At 39.3% G+C, this 19,834-nt stretch overlaps 1 long non-coding RNA gene across 1 annotated transcript; it reads right to left on the bottom strand.

The window, feature by feature from the left end:
- Nucleotides 1-444: 444 nt before the first annotated feature.
- LOC117068247 lies at nucleotides 445-6,468 on the bottom strand. Its single transcript, XR_004431044.1, has 3 exons — nucleotides 6,378-6,468; nucleotides 3,001-3,184; nucleotides 445-782 (listed from the first exon to the last, which is right to left on the bottom strand). It is a non-coding gene; the product is annotated as an uncharacterized LOC117068247 (long non-coding RNA).
- Between the last annotated feature and the right edge of the window lie 13,366 nt (nucleotides 6,469-19,834).

Below are 19,834 nucleotides of genomic sequence, written 5' to 3'. Positions count from 1 at the left end.
CTTCTTTTCTGCTTGTACCTAATGTTATCCTAAGGTTTGTACGCTCTGTGCCCCCATCAAAAATCAGTTGATAACTCAAGTGATGGCAAACCAACCCAGAGCCCCAGGAGTTCAGAAAGAGAGAGAAGTGGATGTCTCAGTAGTAAGTCAAGTGAGGAGGTCCAAGGAGGAAAGTCAGTGCCAGAAATACTCAGTGGCAGAGAAAGCAAAAACAATAGGGTCTGAGGGAGACAGGTGAAGGATTTTTGTTCTTGGAGAGCTGTGGTGTTTGGGCTGCCACTTTAAGTTGGGTGCCAGACATAGACTTCAAAGATAAGAGAATAAAACACAGCAAACAAAAACACAAACAAAAAATATTTTATTTGGCTGGCAGTAAGTGATGGGGCAAGGAGATGGAAAATGTAATAAAATTACTGCAAATAGCTTACAATATAGGTACAAATTTGTAGATGAATAAGGCAAGAACTAAATTTTTATGTCTTTAAGCATATTCATTTTCTAGGATTGCCATAACAAAGTAAAATAAATTGGGTGTTCAGAAAAACCACTGGGTGGCTTAAAACACCAAAAATGTATTCCCTCATACTCCTGAAGATTATAAATCTGAAATCATGGTGTTGACAGAGTTGGTTCCTTTCTGGAGGCTTTTTCCCAGGAAGGTCTGTCCCATGGCTTTCTCCTAGCGTCTGTTGGCTACTGGCAATCCTTGGCATTCCTTGACTTGTAGATGCATCACTCCAATCTCTGCCTTCTTCACGTGGCATTCTCCTCTCTGTGCATATCTGTGTGCAAATTTCCCCCTTATTAGAGTGCCAGTTATTAGATTAGGCCCACCCTAATCTAGTATGTTCTCATCTTAATTAGATTAAATTTGCAGACTATAATTCCAAATAAGGTTACATATACAGGTACTGGGGGTTAGGACTCAAACATATCTTTATTGAGGATACAATTCAAACCATAATACCAAGATACAGGTGTGTAGAAAAGACATGCAAATACTTGTCTCAGATTCTTTCAAGTCTTCCCATCTAGAATCATGGTTGACCTCAATATGTAGAGCCCCAAAAAACCCCACACATGAGATCCAGCTCTAAAAGTTAGTGGGGCAGGGCGCGGTGGCTCATGCCTGCAATCCCAGGACCTTGGGAGGTTGAGGTGAGTGGATCACTTGAGATCAAGAGTTCAAGGCTAACATGGTGAAACCCCATCTCTACTAAAAATACATAAATTAGCTGGTCATGGTGGCACATGCCTGTAGTCCCAGCTACTTGGGAGGCTGAGGTGGGAGAATTGCTGGGAGACAGTGAGCCGAGACCGTGCCTTTGCACTCCACCCTGGGTGACAGAGCAAGACTGTCCAACCATGTCTCCCGCCTCCAAATAAACAAACAAACAAACAAACAAAAATAAAAGTTCACGAGAAAAGAGTAGAAAGGACCCAGCAAATGGTGAGAAAGCCCACAGAGAATACCAGAAACTTGGGATGAGCAGAATATATAAGTGAAGAATGAAAACCCCCAAACGAAAATGCGTGATAACAACTTGCGTATCTGCGGCAGATTGCATAGTTGTCCTCAATTATTACCCTTCCTTGCATCCACACCCTTGCTGTAGTTTCATAAGAGTGTATTCCCAGCCTCTTGACTTTGACTATGAGACTTGCATAAGTGAATGGAGTGGAGGTGAGGTGATAGGGTGTCAATCCCAAATCACACAAAACCTAAAGCATTTCTGATTCCCTCTTACATCTCTGCTGTTGCCATAAAAACAAGTTTGCTGGTGCGAGAATAAAGAAACACATAGAGCAGAATTGCGTCAGTCTCTCAACAGGCCTGGAGTGAGGAGCACAGCCATCCTGGTGCAGTAGGCTCTAGCAGAGTCATTCATCACTGAGGATTCTCCAGGGACACCTGGGAGAATAAATGACTCCTGTCTTAAGACACCAAGTTTAAGGAAATTTTGTTATATAACATTATCATGGCAAGAACTGATATAACAGCCATAGCATGAAACTTCAGAAGTCTTAATTTCAGTTATTTAGAATGCTTACAATTTTTTTCAAAGGACTAAAATAAATTAGACAATCTCGTACTTATACAAGAAGGTACGGATGTGGCAAATCAAGGGTTAATATTTCACACAGTTGCAAGAAAATGTTAATATTCGGGGATGAAATGCTGGGGAAGAAGAAAAATCAGTAGGGCATGTCCAGTTGGAAAAAGTGCTGAAAATTAAAACGAAGAAAAAGAAACTGAAGGTTTTAAAGATAGCTGTTTTAATCTCCTCGGTCTGCTATAACAAAATGCTGTACACTGGAGGACTGCTTAAGCAATAGAAATTTATTTCTTACAGACCTGAAGGCTAGAAAGTCCAAGGTCAAAGTTCCAATAGGGTTCAGTTTCTGGGGAGCACTCTCTTCCTAGCTTGCTGATGACTGCCTTTCACTGTGTCCTCACATGGCAGAGAGAGGAGATCTCTGGTACTTCTTTCTCTTTAATAAGAATACCAGTTCTATCAGGTCAGGTTTTTAGCCTTATGACCTCATTTCATTTCATTTTAATCATCTTCTTTTTTTTTTTTTTTTTTGAGACGGAGTCTCGCTCTGTCGCCTGGGCTGGAGTGCAGTGGCCAGTTCTCAGCTCACTGCAAGCTCCACCTCCCAGGTTTATGCCATTCTCCTGCCTCAGCCTCCGAGTAGCTGGGACTACAGGCGCCCGCCACCTCGCCCGGCTAGTTTTTTGTATTTTTTAGTAGAGACGGGGTTTCACAGTGTTAGCCAGGATGGTCTCGATCTCCTGACCTCGTGATCCGCCCGTCTCGGCCTCCCAAAGTCCTGGGATTACAGGCTTGAGCCACCGCGCCGGGCCTTTAATCATCTTCTTAAAGACCCTCTGTCCAATACAATCACATGGCTGGTTAGGGCTTTATCTTAAACTGTTTTCTGTTGCTTATAATAGAATATCTGAAACTAGGTAATCTATATTTAAAAAATTCTTACAGTTCTGGAAGCTAGGAAGTCCAAGGTTGAGAGACTGAATCTGGTGAGGGTCTTCTTGATAGTGGGGACTCTCTGCACAGTCCCAAGGCAGTGCAGGGCATCACATTGCAAGGAGGCTCTGCCTACTAGCTCAGGCATCTCTTCCTCTTCTTATAATGCCACGAGTCGTGCTCTGATGATAACCCTTTAATCCATTAATCCATAAACAGATTAATCCATTCATGAGGGCAGAGCCCTCATGACCCATTCACCTCATTAAGGCCCCACCTCTCAATTCTGCCACACTGAGGATTAAATTTCAACATAAGTTTAGAAGGGTACAATTATTCAAACCATAGAAGGCTTCAACTTAGGAATTTTGAGGGAACGCAATTCAGTCCATAGCAATAACTTACATAGCACTCGTGGTTCTGAATTCTTAAGTAATAGAATGAAGAACAGGAATAACTAATAGTAATAATAGTTTCTTATATTGAGATGATATTTTATATTTTTCACTGTTTTATTTTCACAATAATTAATGTTCTTACCATAGTGGTATAATTACTGCCCTTATTATATAAATGAGAAAGCCAAAATATTTTACAAATGAGGAAAATGAGTGATTTGCTTAACGGGTAAGAATGATGATGACTCTAGAGTGGAAACCTAAAAAGCCTGAGTACTCACCCCCAATATCCTTTTGTAACGATAGCTTTTAAAATCAGAGAATAGAAATTTGGCATCTAATATTACATAAGCCACTCCCGTTCTGCAAATTAGATTTGAGAAGTTCTCCATTTTCCAGATAATATCAAAATCCGTCATTTTAGAGATGAGTGTACTGAGGTGGAAGAAGTTGGGTTGGCTTGTTCTAAGTTACATGTGATGAAATCTAGTTCCATCTTCCCAACCCAGAGCATCCAGCTTAGACACCATTAGCAGATATAAAGGTAACAGTAACTATTGCTAAACCATCAATTATCACTTGTAAATTAGACACGATGACAAAGCATCTACTGAAGATTAGTAACGAGTTTGCATTCTAACGGAGACTACAGGTTGACCAGTGCTAAAGTAAAGATACAATGAAGTGGCTGTGGGTATATAGAAGTGAGAATTACAAAAGTTATAAGACTAATTAAAATCTGTTCAAAACCAAAATTAAAGTCTAATTCCTTCCAAAATTAGAAAGTTATTCATTTAAATATATTAGCTATATGTTGTCCATTTCTTTCTTTGTACATTGGAAACCATTTTGTATGCTCTATGTACCAGGCATTGTGCTACAAGTTGTACAACAGTAGAAAACCAGAAGAAATGCTTAAATATAAATAGCAAGTTGTTGGGGGGGGACACAAACTATTGAAGAAAACTGAAGTGTGGGAAAAAAATCTGTGAGTATCGAATTTCAAGAATTGAAAAAAAAAAAATCTTCATACAGAATATTCTCACCTGATCTTAGAGAAATTAAGCCCTCATAACTAGGAAGCTATTGGATAATGTCCTCCCACAAAAGAAGAAATAACACAAAGGACAAGAGAAGGAAGATCTAAAAAGGAGAGGAAATGTGACACACAAAACCAGTGAAAGAAAGTCCCAAAATGAAGCCAAGATGCATCCCAGGAAGACAGGCCTACAGAAAATATCTGGATTAGAGCTAGAAGGCAGTAGCTCTGAGACAAGGGTTTTCATGGGGAAAAAAGGAAGGAACTATTAGATTGTCTATTATGATATGCCACTTGGAGTAAATAAATCTTCTAAGAGTTATCATCATTCCCTCTTACTCATAGGGAGCACATTTCAAGACTACAGTGGATGCCTAACCCATGGATAGTACTGAACCCTATATATACTGTGTTTTTCCTATACATACATGTCTATGATAAAGTTTAATTTCTAAATTAGGCACAAGAAAAGAAAATAGCAATAATTAAGAATAAAATAAAAGAATTATAACAATATGCCAGCATCACTGCTCTTGCACTTTGGGGCCATTATAAATAGAATTAGGGTTACTTAAACACAAGCACTGAGTCAATCTGCTAAGTGAGATGGCTGCTAAGTGACTAATGAGCAAGTGGTATATACAGCGTGGATCCTCTAGACATGGGGATCATTCAAGACCCAGGTGGAATGGAGCGGGAGGGCGAGCAATTTCACCACACTACTCAGTACAGTGTGCAATTTAAAACTTATGAATTGTTTATTTCTGGGATTTTCCACGTCATGTTTGCAGATCGCAGTAGACCACGGGTCACTGAAACCCTGGAAAGTGAAACTGTAAATAACTGGGGACTATTATATATTGTAGATCTGATGAAGTATTCTGAAAAATCATTGAGATAGATACATGGATAACCATGCCTGGTAAAATTAGCAATTTTTACTTCCAGGTAGAATAAATAAGTTCTAAAAGAATGGACATGCAATCAAAATTAATTAATTGGCTCAGCAGTGGGTAACATTTACATAGGTAAAATATAAAGAGATGTTATTGATTAATTGTAAATATTATGTAAGTATATTATGAGTATGAGATAAATGTTTTTAAAGTACTTTTTTAATAATACATTTCCATATAACAAATTATCCAAAAATTTGTAGCCTAAAGCAGTTAAGTAAATACTTAACTTTTTAAACTTTTTTAACTTTCTTAATACTTTTTTTCGTTCAAAAGTTTGGAAGCAATTTAGCTGTATGAGTGTCTCATGAAGCCACAGACCTGAGGCTGGCAGAGACTGTGGTCATCTGAAGACTTGACTGGGAACATGGCGACCATTTCTAAGCTCATTCACATGGTTGTTGGCAGGAAACCTTGGCTACTCAGTGGCCACTGGACAGATGCCCAGTTCCTCACTACATAGGCCTCTCCCCATAACATGGCTGCTAACCTCTCCTGGTGCAAATAATCCAAGAGAATGAACAAGAGAGAGACTCCAATGGAAGCAACAGTGCCTTTTTATGACCTGGTCTGCAAAGTCAAACACTGTCACCTCTGCTTTCTTCCATTTGTTAGAAGCAAGTTACAAATTTCAGCCCCATTTAAGAGGAGGAGGATTCAGCCTGCCTCACAATGAGTAACAGAGAATTTGTGGACATACCTTTAAATCCACATAGAAATTTTTAAATCAATTATAAAGAGCACCAAAACAAAAACTTTAAATTTGATTAATCAAAAAGTAGTATAAGCATTTTATTTTAAAGTACAAAAATAATTGATATTAAAAACAGCTGAAAGAAGTAAAAGTGATTGTCTTTGGAGAGGAAAATTGAGAAGGCAGGGAGAAAAGAGGTAGGAAGCTAGTTTTTACATTATTTTGCAGCCCTTTTGTAAGTATTTTTTAAATTAAAAACAAAGAAAGAGAAGCTGGAAAATGAAAAAAAAACTTTCTCACTGTATGTTTCAGCATTATTTAATGCCATATCTGTTTACCATTGAAAGTTTTCTTGTATAACACTTGCGTTACTTCTTCCATGCTGTGAGAATTACAGACCTAAAGAAAGAAAGTAAAATGTTAATGCAATTCTTCTCCCCACCTATCTTTCCTGAAAGAAAGAGAAGGGAAGGGAAGGAGAAGAAAAGCAAGAGAATGAAAGAAAAGGGGAAGAAGCAAAGGAAGGGAGAAGAAAGGGGAAAGGAAAGGACGTAGTTATATTCTTCTTCAAAGTCACCATATCTGGCAGTACCTTTAATATTTTGTGAAATAAGAAAGCATTAATTAAATTTAAATAGAATCGCCATACATCAATTATCCAGGAGCTTGATTCATATTTGTTGAGTGAATTAGTGAATTTCCAGAGACCTTAACCCACAAATGCTGTCAAGTTGTCGAATGTTATTGATTTTTCCCACAAGGATAGTAGATGAAAACAATTTCTATATTCCTGGGGAAAATCTTATCTGCAGGCTTTCATGTTTTTATTTCAATTTGTGTACATTTTCATCTTTGTCCCCATGGCACCAAATATTGCTTCAGAAATGTAATTTTTGAAAAGAAGGTATCCAATACTAGGCTGTGCTCTAGGGCATGAAGCCATCATTTTCGCTCTAGGACAGAGCTGGGTGGGATTGTGTCTCTGGTCCCTGTATCCTTGTGTCCTTGTTCAATTTACAGTGACCCAGGAGACCTACCTGGAAGCGTGTTTTCTTGTTTCTTTCACCTGTGTGGCCACAGCATTGTGAATATGTTAACTGAGTTTCCTGCACCATGATGTGCCACGGTGTTTGTATCAGTGAGGATGTAAATTCAGCACCACTGAATGGCAGAAATGACCTAACGTAGGTCAAACTAGTAAGAAGTTTTATTTTTCTTCTATGAAAAGTAGTAGGGAAATAGCTTGCAATTGTCTCCCTTTTCCTTTCTGGTCTGCCATCTTAGGATGTGGCTTTCAGGCTCACTCTTGTTATCTCAACGTTTGAAGACACTGGCTTCTCCTCTGGCATTGCTTCTGCATTCCTGCCTTAAAGAAGTGGAAAAATTCAAGGCCAAATATGTGAGTCAGCCAAGCCTTTCCTCTTCTAAGCAGGTTTCGCAGAAGCCCCAAGCTATGAGCACAGATTTGTTGCCTGACCACCCTTCAGTGTAAGGATGGCTGAAAAATGGATGACTCCTTTTTCATTTTCAGTTTTTTTCTCTTTGCTTATTTCTTTTCTTTTCACCCAGACACATTGCTGCTTGTCCTAAACTATGTATATTGGTTATGACATGGTCAAGCCAGTGCAGCCACTGGAGGAAACAAAAATGAAGCTTGCAAGAAAGAAGTTGTTGAGGTCCACAGGTCCCAGAGAGGGGGTCACCCTATGTTATGCAAGGCCACAAGGGACAGCACCAGTTTGGTCAGGAGACAAAGACAGGAGGCAGGGGGAAATCTAGGTGAGACAGTTTTTTGGGTTTCCATGAGAGAGGCAAGGCAGGGCAGGATAAACAGTTTAGGACTGACCAGTTTAAATAATGCCAGTGATCTTCAGGACACTGTGGTGGTCTTCCGTTGGCTGGTACCTGGTCCTGCGATGATTTGGGGCAGGGAAAATCATGGCTTGATATGTGAAAGTAAGTTACATAAAGAAGTGGTTGGGGCTAAAGTCTCAGAATCTGAGACTTCATGTATAAAAGATGTGCTCATGGCTGAGCTCCTTATGATCTGTAAGAACCGGCTAGCCTTGGGAGAAGCAATCTCTGGCTTTTAAGATGTCAAAACATCCTAAAATACAGAAAATAAAAACATTACTAATATACTGCTATGGCAAGTTGCTTGCAAAACAACAGCAATTATTTCTCTCCTTTTTCCCAGTCCCCTTGCAATATGACTTTGAACCTTCTCCCACTGAGAGGTAGAATCTACTTCCTTACTCCTTAAGTCTGGGTTTAACTTGTAACTTGCTTTGGCAAGTTGAATGAAGAGGAAGTGATGCAGTGCCAATTCCTAGCCTAGGCCTCCAGGGGTAGGTGCTTGAATGCTTTGTATCACTCTCTCAGAACTGTATTGATTCCCCCATTCAGGCTATTCCACTGGATGGTGAGAGACACAGGGCCCATCACCCCTGTCATGCAGCCAATAGCTAGCCAATCCCCAGAACTAGAGTTATCTGATTGAAAAGCAAGTGATTGCAGACATGTCAATGAGACTAGCTGAGACCAAAAGAACCACCCAACTGAACCAAGCCCATAGAGCTGACATATAGAATTATGAAAAACTTGTTTCAAGCTGCAAATTTTGTGACAAATTATAATGCATCAAATGCTAACTGACACAATTGCCCTGTTAAAGTAAGGTTACATTAGTAAGGGAGAAGATAAGAAAGGAAATTGATTAGGTAACTAGTGGAATCTGCCATGGGGTGAACCAATATTTCCCAACTCTGTGGTATTCTTGAGACTTAGTGGAATTGATGTCTTTTTTAATTAATTAATTTTTTTAAATGATTTAAATTTTTATCAGGATTACCATCAAATAGAGAGATGTGTATTGCAGCATTCCAGTCCAAGTAAATCAAGAAAGAATGACAAAACACAATACGAGAAATTGACACAATATTTTACAGGTTGAGATGGTGGGGAAATGTGTGCCGTGTGACTGCGCAGAACCCTACTCCAGAGCATCCTATTTTGACTTGGAAAAGTAAGAGTAGGTAAGAGTTCCCAGCTGGGTGAGGCTAGAACTCCCTTTTCATTTCCCAGCTTGACTGCCAGGTATTCATTATCTGGGGGAGGCTGAGTCTCCAAGTGGCATTTCTTCAGTAGGTGAGGCTCCAGATGTTTGAGGAACTTAATTATGGGCAGATACCATTTAACAGTGTTCAGTTCTTAAGAATATAGAGTTATTCACCAGAAATGCATCACTCAGGAGCCTGTAGTTTCAGAAAATATTTATGAGGATTGCATATTGGTGGCCCAATGGTCAAATTCAATCTGTATAAATGCTTTACTGAGACTTTACAGAGCTTTATACATCTTGAAATAATTTTCTATTTTAAAAATCAGAGTGTTTTCAAATACATATGTGGATCGTAGGTGCTTTGTGAGAAATTCATGATGGTGTACTCACATCTCTACATTTTAAATTTATTTTTAAAATTCAATAATATGGCTGGGTGCGGTGGCTCACTCCTGTAATCCCAGCACTTTAGGAGGCCGAGGTGGTGGATCACCTGAGGTCAGGAGTTCGAGATCAGCTTGACCAACATGGTGAAACCCTATCTTTAACAAAAATATAAAAATTAGCTGAGCATGGTGGCAGGCACCTGTAATCCCAGTTACTCAGGAGACTGAGGCAGGAGAATTGCTTGAATCTGGGCGGTGGAGGTTGCCGTGAGCTGAGATCTTGCCATTGTACTCAGCCTGAGCAAAAAGAGTGAAAATCTGTCTCAAAAAAGAATTCAACAATGTGATAAATATTTAACTATTATTGCTTTTTTCACTTTTTTTAACTTTTAAAATTTTCATTTTACTGGCATAAGAACACTTAACCTGATCCATCCTCCTAATGAATTTTAATTATGCAATTCATTATTGTTGACTCCAGATATTTGGAGAGCATATTCTTAGAGCTTATTCATCTCATAACTGAAACTTCATGCCTGTTCATAATAACTCCTCATTTCTCCTCCCCTCACCCCCTGGTAACTCCCATTCCAGTCTTTAATTTTATGAATTTGACAATTTTAGATGCCTCACACAGGTGGAATTATACAGTAGTTGTCTTTCTGTGACTGTCTTATTTCACTTAGTGTAATATCCTAAAGATCCATGCACTTTACCATGATTTTAAAACAAAGTTGAGATAGATATTCAGGATGCATATCATCTGGGCACATGGAGGGCATCTGTGCATGCTACAACCCTGTGTCTTTCTCAGCTTCTCACGCAATGGAACAACTGCAGCCAACATGGTGGTTTGGGCCATCATCAGGTTTAGATGTTTTCATTTTTACTTATATATGGCATTTACTTAATTCATTTACTTAATTCATGCCAGGTAGGACTGATAGCTAGATAGGAGAATGAAGAAATGCTAATTTGGAAAATTAACAAGTTGCATACAAATCTCATTAAATTGTCTTTACCAGCCTGTGGGTTACAGTCATGTTGTCTGCTTCTTGGATAGCAGGGAGACTTTCCATGGCACTTCAGGAGCCAGTGGTAAAAAGGAAAAATATAGCAATGATTATTATATCCAATATGGCATATCATTTATTGAAATAAGCACTAACCATATTTATAAAATGTAATTTGAAAAGAAATACTCCTAAGTACATGTCAGAAACCTTCTCTTGCATTTCTCATTTTCTCATTTTGAAACATGAGAAAATTGTACATATAAACCATTTTATGTCTTATGCAAATGTTACAATTCCAAATATCAGGTCATAAAATTTAGTATTTGTGGTACATACATTGAATGCTATGATATTAAATTTTATCAAGTACAGTTTTATGTATATTCATTACGAAAACTAATTATGATATATCTTTGATAATCAACTTAAACAGTATGTCTCACATGAAATTAGAAAATTAAAAGTATAACTTTATAGATTTTGTATAATTATTAACTACTTGAATACATACATATATTGTATAATATATTCATATATATAGACTATATATAGGTATATATGTATATGTATTGATATGTGTTGTGATTTTTTTCTCTCTGATTTCATTCTTGAGGTCTCTCCCTCTTGCAGGTGGCTATAAACTCTAGTCCTTACAAGACTTCAGGTGATTTGGTCATGGATGTTTACATTACGCCTTTCATGGGGTGCCTTTTTATACTGGAGGATGGCCTAGTGCCTAGGTGTCCCACCCATGAGCGGGTGTTCCTCTCACAGGAAACTTGTTGATGCTGGCAGATGCTCTTGTGGCTGTCCTCTGACCTGTGTCCACTTTATTTCTAGCAAGATAGCCACTGTCTAGAAGAGCCCTGGAGAGACGTGAGTTTCAGGTGAGACACAGAGGAGGCAGCACAGGGGACACATGAACTCACAGAAGCAATGCATTACAGTGTATCCCTAGAAGCCAACAGAGAAAAGGAGAGCCGTGGAGGGCAGGGGAACAGTCATGGTGTCACTGTGCTCCGACAGCAAGTAGGGAGCCCACAGGAGAGATACCTGTGGGCCTGAGCCTTAAAGGGTCCAGGGCATTGCCCAAGCAGCTTTCCCTCAGGCAGTTCTGATGGGTGGGTTTAGAGAAAGCCAACATGAGTCCCAAAAGGCCACACTGTGACTTTGGAAATGCTAGCATAGCATATGTGCACAGTCCGTGTGGGATGGAAGGGCCAGTGGAGTGAGTCTGGTGGGTTGTATGTACCTGTATGTCCCATAAGGAGATGGTGTACCAGCAGGCAGGTGTATAGAACAGTTTTCTGGATCCACCACATGGAGGAGGAGGCAGAGAGCTAGAAACTGTGTCAAAGGTGACTAAGCCCTTCTTGTAGGAGATAGTTAGCTCTATACTCAAAATGGATGCCAAGGCAGGGCAAAATTACAAGTGTTCACTACAGCATGTGTACGTATAAGCTGGGTTGAAATATGAATGTGTTTCTCCAGGGCTGTTGGGCGTCTTTCCAGATTTTGAGTTGCTTCTCTCATCCATAAGCTTGACTATGCATCAGACTCTGGGCTTTGACAGTGGACAAGTTATCTGCAGCTTTAACCACAATGTCAGCAGAATCCAAACTGGCTGCCCCACTCTGGGTGTCTCAGTTTCTTCAGTCTGGGCATCCCAGCTGTTCCCATGTCTCCCAGCAATGTGTTTCTTCTTTGTTTCTGAAATGGCGTTTTCTTAGCAAGCCCTTTCATGTTGTGGACTCTTTGTGAGTTGCAGGTAAAATTAATTTGCCAGGAATGATTCTCATTGGAATTTATTTCCGAGAAGTCAACATCTGATAATTTTGGACCAATTCAATAGAGGAGTGCTGAAATTTTCAGAGACTAAACAGGACAAAAAATAATGAAGGCCATCTTCTTGCTTTTTACCCGAGGGATGATGGAAGTCTGGAGTTTCAATCTACTTTGAAGTTCCCAGCCAGGGGGATAATTTAAATTAATTAATACAAAACAATAATGCTTTGTGCAGATGTGGTTGAGCCTGCATATAAGAAACTCCACATGCTTCATAATTAACTGCTTGTATTAATCTTCTGTCTTAATTCACGATGGGCCTGCTCTCTGAACGTCTCCATCTGTAGCAGACCTGGTTTCTTTTCTTAGCAGTAGGTACTAGGGCAGAGAGGAGTTAAGTGGTTTCCTCAGCTTCCCACAGATTTGTAAAGAATAGTTAATGAAGGGCCAACACTAGAACCTATTTTCAATTCACTTGACATAGCTATGTTTTCTGGGTGCACAGCCGAGATTTTCCAAATTACAATAAACATACCTTCTTCACGTCCTTACTGTGAGCTACGGAGCTGCTGGGAGTGATTACAAGTAGGTCTCTTCTTAAGGAGACTAGACTTTCACATAGAAAAACAACCTCATGGAGTTTTTACATTTTATTTCTGAATTGGATTTTATATCTCTCAAGAGACTAGACCATATTTCACTCTTCATTATTATTGCAAATCTATGTTGGGAGCACAGCTATTTATATATATTTGGAGCACACAAAAATTTATTGATGGAATTTATAGAGGACTAAGTTGATATATTCATAATTAAAAGAAAGAGCTTCTCATATTTGTGCATTGGAGTCATCTAGTAAGAATTCCAGAAGAACACAGGTATTATTTGTTCAAATCTGGACAGGTGTTCAGAGTTGAGTCTGGACACGGTTTAAACACTTTTTTTTTAATGGTTTAGGTAATGAAAGAACCAGCCCCCTTAGGGGCCGGGTGAAGACCAATAAGTGAGAAAAAATGGAGTGGGGAGAGAAGGAACAGGAGAAGGGAGGACACATTTGATAACACAAGGTCCAAGTGAGGTGAGACACCTTCATCCCAGTGGCATTGTTTGGAACATTCTATGATATAATCCAGACAAAGCCCTTTCCACGGTGTCTAATGCATAGCAAGCACTCAGGAAACATTTGCAGAGGATTTTCTATGGGGCAGGCACTCCACTCAGTGAGGTTTATGAAGCTCACATAATTTTTAAAACCATCCACGAGAGCGATGCTATTGTTATCACCAATTTACAGGTGAGGTAGCTGAGAAGAGAGAGTAAGTTACTTGCCCAAGGTTAAGTAACCACTAGCCAGGAATCCATTATTTAGTTGCTAGAGTACTCTGCTTCTTTGTTAGCCATTATCATTAGTTAATGCTAATTGGCTATTGTTATTAGCCATTATTATTATTTGTTAATAATACGTCATACTACTAATACTCCTTATTACCACTCTGCACTATCTTCAAATGCCAGTTTTTATTACCATTCATAGAGTTTTATTATGATTGTATGCTTTTTAAGAACCTAGGATCTGGTATTCAGAGTTCAGATCTTTTTTATTATTTTTTTCCAACTGTGTAATACTAAACTTAATCTTTCTCAGCTGGTATTGTCTTCTGAAAACTGGGATCATATTAGTATTGTGACCATTAGGACATTTGACAGCTATGTTTTTAACCCTCTCCTTCTGAGCACATGGTAGGATGGCACTTCTCAATCTTCTCTGAAAGTAGGAGTGGCCATGTGACTCATATTTGGCCAGTGAAATGTGCATGGAAGAGATTGGTGTAACTTCCAAGCAGCTGTTTTAAGAGCACAGTGAACAATATCCTCTGTTCTGCATTGGCAATCATGATAGAGGGTTGTCACCTGAGTCCTTGAGTTAACTATATTGAGCAGAGTCCTCAGATGATGCATGATGGGCATGTAGCATGAGGACAAGTAAATCTCAGTTAGTTTAGCACTGAAATTTTGAGGTGTTTGTTCTTGTAGCATAATCTACTTGACATAACTAGATCTGTCTAGATCTAGATGCAGCCTAACACAGTCAATCAATCAGTCAGTCAGTCAGGACTGGTTAAGTTGTGCTGTAGTAACAAACAACTTTTTAATGACATTATGTAGCTTATACTTTATATACATCAGGGGTTGACTGAGTGCTTTTCTTCCTATCATCCTCATTCAGGGACCTAGACTAGCAGAAGAGCTGCCATCTTGAAATTTCGTGATTGCCATGGTAAAGAGCATGACAAATCATGCATTGGCTGTGAAAGCTTATGCCTGCAGTATTTGCAGGCACTTTTGCTTGCATCTTGAAAGCCCCCACCTAGCTACAAGAGTTCAGAGAATAGCAATCCCACCTCTATTTTATTTACTTAAATTATTTTTTTCAAGTGCTTTTGGGGTACAAGTGGTTTTTGATTACATGGATGAATTGTACAGTGGTGAGCTACCTCTACTTTAGGGAACCAGAAGTACTTGGTGAATAGCAGTGATAAATTAAACCTCTTATGTCTTTTCTCTGAATCTACATCATTTAACATGCATATAATCTATATTACTCCTTTACATTTTGTATGTTTATATATAAATATCCTAGGTACAAAGAGTAATTTGTCAGCAATTGATATCTTAGTTCTAGGATTAAAAAATACTTAACGAAATCTATCTAGATAGAATAGAATTTTCTTTGAGACTTCAACACCTTCTCTTAACTTGTATAGAAATTGTTCTTTTGGACAGAAGAAGAGATTATGATCTCCATCTTATGCAATACTTAGTTAACATGGCCCTTTTGGAAAATACTAAGGCTTAAGGGCATTGAAAGGGACATCAGCACAACTTTTTTCTCTCCAGTTTTCACTTTTCTTCATTCTAGTTTGAAAAATCTTTATTACGATTATATTATAATGTAAATCATAATTATTTTGTATATTTCTTATCATGTATCCCTTATTACCATCCTGCAAACACACGACTATACAAATTATTACATTTTCAAGATTAACTAATTGAGGTTAAGCTTGATCTCAAATCTAAACCTTATTTTTGTATGCTATAACTTAGTTGATTATACATGTCATATGGCTAATACTCATTTGATTTAAAAAATAGAATAAAAATAGAACATTGCCCCTGATACCATGGCCATAATTTTTCATTTGGATAATAAGCCATCCAGTGTCTGAATGAGTTCCCATATGCAACCATTCATCTGAAACTTCCAATAATGTCACTGTGATTGCCTATACGCAGAACTTTAAACCAACTGAAGGCCAACCAGCTTGCTTGCATAGAAAATTAAATTCTTCTCCCTAGAACACACCACGGACAAGCAGAATGTGAGGATCAATGCAAATTAATGGCATATTCCTTGATACAGATTAAAACAGACAGAAGAAATGTAGTCTCTTGGGTTTAATCACAGCCTTAACAGCAACCAGACTTCAGTTCTCAGTTGCAACTCCAGTACTTTTTCTCTGAGATACAGATGCTGTTCAAGCAGCCACTGCTGCCCAGCAGTGAGAGAGGCACGTGTTTGATGGACTTATGTTGCTTTGGGGTTAACAGAAGGGAATAGGACCTGTCAAACCAATATATTTGCCAAGATCCCATAATATTTTTCACATGTCAGTAACAGGAAAGCCTGTGTGTATCTACTAAAAGTCTTGTGGCCAGAGTTCACCAATGATTTCATGTGTCTAGCCACTGAATACTTTTCCCTCTTGACTTTGCTGCTGAAAAGTTCAGAGTTGAGTCTGGACACGGTTTAAACATTTCTTTTTTGCAGAATTTAGAAAATTTTGGGGGTACTGTTCAGCCTTTGTTTTGCTTTACCTAAACTCATGCACTGTCTTTTGTTAATTATTTTAAGTTTTTTTTATGAAACCAGGCAGGGAATAGATGAATGCATATATTAATTCATTGATATTCTGATGGCTAAATATCAATCTTTAAAGTTACAGTGATAAGACCAAGGCTTACCAAAGTCCAAAATACCTCATAGCTGCAAGATATATAAGCCTCTAGAGATTGATGAGGTTGTTAAAATGGAATCCACTTGGATTGAATGGTGACCTATCTCAGAGCTGTTTTAAGCAGAAATGCATTCCTTTCTTAAGGAAATACTAGAAAATGTGAGCAAGCCCTAGAGAAAAAAGAAAAGGCCAACTGGTCTAGATAAAAAACAAAAACAAACAAAAAGATTGGAATATAGAACATGTCTCGAACATCAGCTTTGAGAGTGGAAGCTGGTGCTTCATTGTGAGGAGAAATGGAGAGCTGTTATCAGTATTCATGAACTCCTTATACTTCCCGGGTAAGCCTCAGCTGCTTGGGTTCTGGTGTAGCATAACTAACTTAGTGAATCAGCAGGGGTGGAAGACAGAGGTTGTGTTTCAGTGGTGTGGTCTGTGACAATCTGTAAGTACACTATGGTAAGTAAGGAAATACAAGTTGTCTGCAGCTCCTAGGCATGTGAAGTTAAGCTCCTGAGGCTGGTGCTCTATCTGCCTAGTAATTTATTGGCGATGGTGAGCTCAGAAGGGATTCCAAAGGCACTTTGGACAGTGCTCTTTAGAAATTTAATTGAGCCAGAGGCTCTTGATTGGCAGTCAGCGTCTGTGTCGTATGTAGAACAGGAACATATTTTGAATGGACCAAGTGGTTGTGGCTGGAACAAAGAGTGTGTGTGTGTGTGTGTGCGTGTGTGTGTGTGTGTTGTGTGTGTGCATGCAGGCAAGTATAGGTTGGTGGAGCTCTATACAGAGGTGGGGTTGTGACTGTGGAAGGAGGCAGGGCTGTGGCCGAATCCTTTGTGATGATACCCATGCATATTTAGGGTTTGGGAAATGGCAGAGCAGCTCTTGGTCCAAGCACTTTTTAAAGAACTTTGCATATATTTACACTTTGTTTAAGATTCATGCTATAGATACTATTATTATGCTCATTTTAGAAAAGGGAAAATTGAGACATAAAACACATGAATGACTTTCCCATGGTCACTCAACTTCTAAGTCTGAGAGCTCAGATTCAAACTCAGACTTACCCACTGCTCCCCATAGACTTTCCTGTCCTGAATTCCTGGTGGAATGGCCCTGGTGCACCATGCATGGGCTGTCAAGAAACACTCAGGAGTGGCAGAGTTGGGAAGATCTTCCAACAGCAATCCTGGGCTACTTCACTCCTCTACCATCACCTGACAAATAGGACCTATTTTATTTAGCTTGGATCTTAAACAGGATAAATTCCCTTTTCTAAAAAAACAATAAAGTCATTTCTAGAGACTTAATGCCTTCATTTTCCAGCCAACTGGCCTGTGAGGATCACATTCCTTCACTTGTACATTTCAGGGAACAGAAACTGGGCCTTGATCTTTTCTTTTAAAGTTGACCCACTTTTTCTGCAGTGAGCATCTTGACAACAGGTGTGGCTCCTTTTGTCAAGCTTCTAAATAATAGGTTCCCTTTCATCCTTTTCTTAGGATAAAGAATCCCTTACTGGTCCTCAAAATATACAATGCAGGGAAGAGCTCAAGTGATCCTCTGCAGGACAAAGTAAGTCTGCCTCTCTCAGTTAAAATTCAACAAAACGTGGCACCCACTTCATAGTTAAGCTCTCAGAAATTGGATTCATTAGAGTCCCTAAGTACTGACACCACCACCAATTATCTCATGACTCTTTGAACCTTGCTTTTGTCACAGGAGATCATGACCAGACAAATGCCTCCTTGGAGGGGGAACATCCCTCTGTAATAACTTGCTGTAAAGACCATTAATAGTGAAACTTCTGCCTCTGATCTGCAATATGCTCCAATTACAGTTGACAAGGTATCAGAAGACAATCTGTTGCCAGATAGGAATATTGAATGCTGTAGCTCTGCTGTTTGAAAAGGGTAGAAGATAGAGAATGTTATTATTACCCAATAAAATATCTGTATTCTAATGTAAACAATTGAGGGCATATGTAAGAAGGAACAAAAAAGAAGGAAATAAGATGCAAGTGCCCTTGATTACTTCCTGGATTTTTTTCTCCTTCTTTCCCTCACTCTTTTTTTTTTTTTTTCCTCAAACCACTCTAGATCTGTCCACTTTGTGTGTTTACTTTAAATTGTTTTTGTCTTTTTTTTTTCTTTTGAGACGGAGTCTCGCTCTGTCGCCCAGGCTGGAGTGCAGTGGCCAGATCTGGGCTCACTGCAAGCTCCGCCTCCCGGGTTTAGGCCATTCTCCTGCCTCAGCCTCCCGAGTAGCTGGGACTACAGGTGCCCCCCACCTCGCCCGGCTAGTTTTTTGTATTTTTTAGTAGAGACAGGGTTTCGCCGTGTTAGCCAGGATGGTCTCGATCTCCTGACCTCGTGATCCGCCCGTCTCGGCCTCCCAAAGTGCTGAGATCACAGGCTTGTGCCACCGCGCCCGGCTGTTTTGTCTTAAGAGATACAGGATCACAATTAGCATTTATAATGAAGATTTAAGGGATGTCAGTTAATTAGGAATTTTAATGGCAATTAAAATGTTATCAGGAAAAATTTAAATTGCAACTGAAGAAAAAGAAAAAGAAAAACAGTATCATTAAAAAATCGGCAGTGACATTTTAATGCTGGAAACAAAACTCTTTTCCAGATCTCACAGGTAATATTCTGTGTATGGTTAGTCCTTTTAAAATAAATATCACTTTGGATGGGGGCCCACCTGCTTAGTGCAAACCAGGCAGCTTTTCAGAGGCTCCAGGCCACAATACTGGGCTCTCAGAAGAATGGTTTACATATGGCTCATGCCTGGAGGACTGTATCAGTTAGGGTTTAGCCAGGAAGAGAGAGATACTATGAGTAATACCAAATGAGGGCTTTATTATGGGAATTAGATCTTACTCATATGTGGCAAGAACTGGAAGTGCAGTTCTGGAGGGAGGAATTAGAGAATCAGATTAGCTACTAACTTGTCCCATTGCAGCACTGGTATAGTGACATCAGAACTTGCAGGAACATTCTGTAGCCAAGGGCATCTGGCCATCAGTGTGGGAGGATGGATAAAAGAAGGAGAGGCCTATGGGAAGCTGTTACTTCTTTGAAGACCTCACTTTTGTGGGTCTAGAGCCCAGCATCTGGTGGGCATCTGGTGCTGGATGTGGGATACCATTGGCCAGCAGTTTCTGCAGGAAGGAAGAGGAGTGGGACAAGAAGCAGAGGAGATATGGACAAACTGGGCCTGCCAGACACTTCTGCTGTGTTCACTGCAGCTCTTTAAGGAGTAATGACTTCTGTTTCACTTCCTTCTTCCAAATCCCATGCATGTTCTTCATTTGGCTAACTCTAACTGAGATCAAATAAAGAATTCTGGGGAACATGCTTCATAGGATAAGCCTAGTTGATATAACACAATCCAGTACTCTAACAATACAATAGCTTATTTAAGTCAAGGATTTTGGCTGTTTATTTTTAAACACTTACTGAGCACTCACCACTATTCTAAA

Source organism: Trachypithecus francoisi, unplaced genomic scaffold (assembly GCF_009764315.1).
Source record: "Trachypithecus francoisi isolate TF-2019V2 unplaced genomic scaffold, Tfra_2.0 Lachesis_group21, whole genome shotgun sequence".
NCBI lineage: Eukaryota > Metazoa > Chordata > Mammalia > Primates > Cercopithecidae > Trachypithecus > Trachypithecus francoisi.
This window is presented reverse-complemented; position numbering and strand designations above follow the sequence as displayed.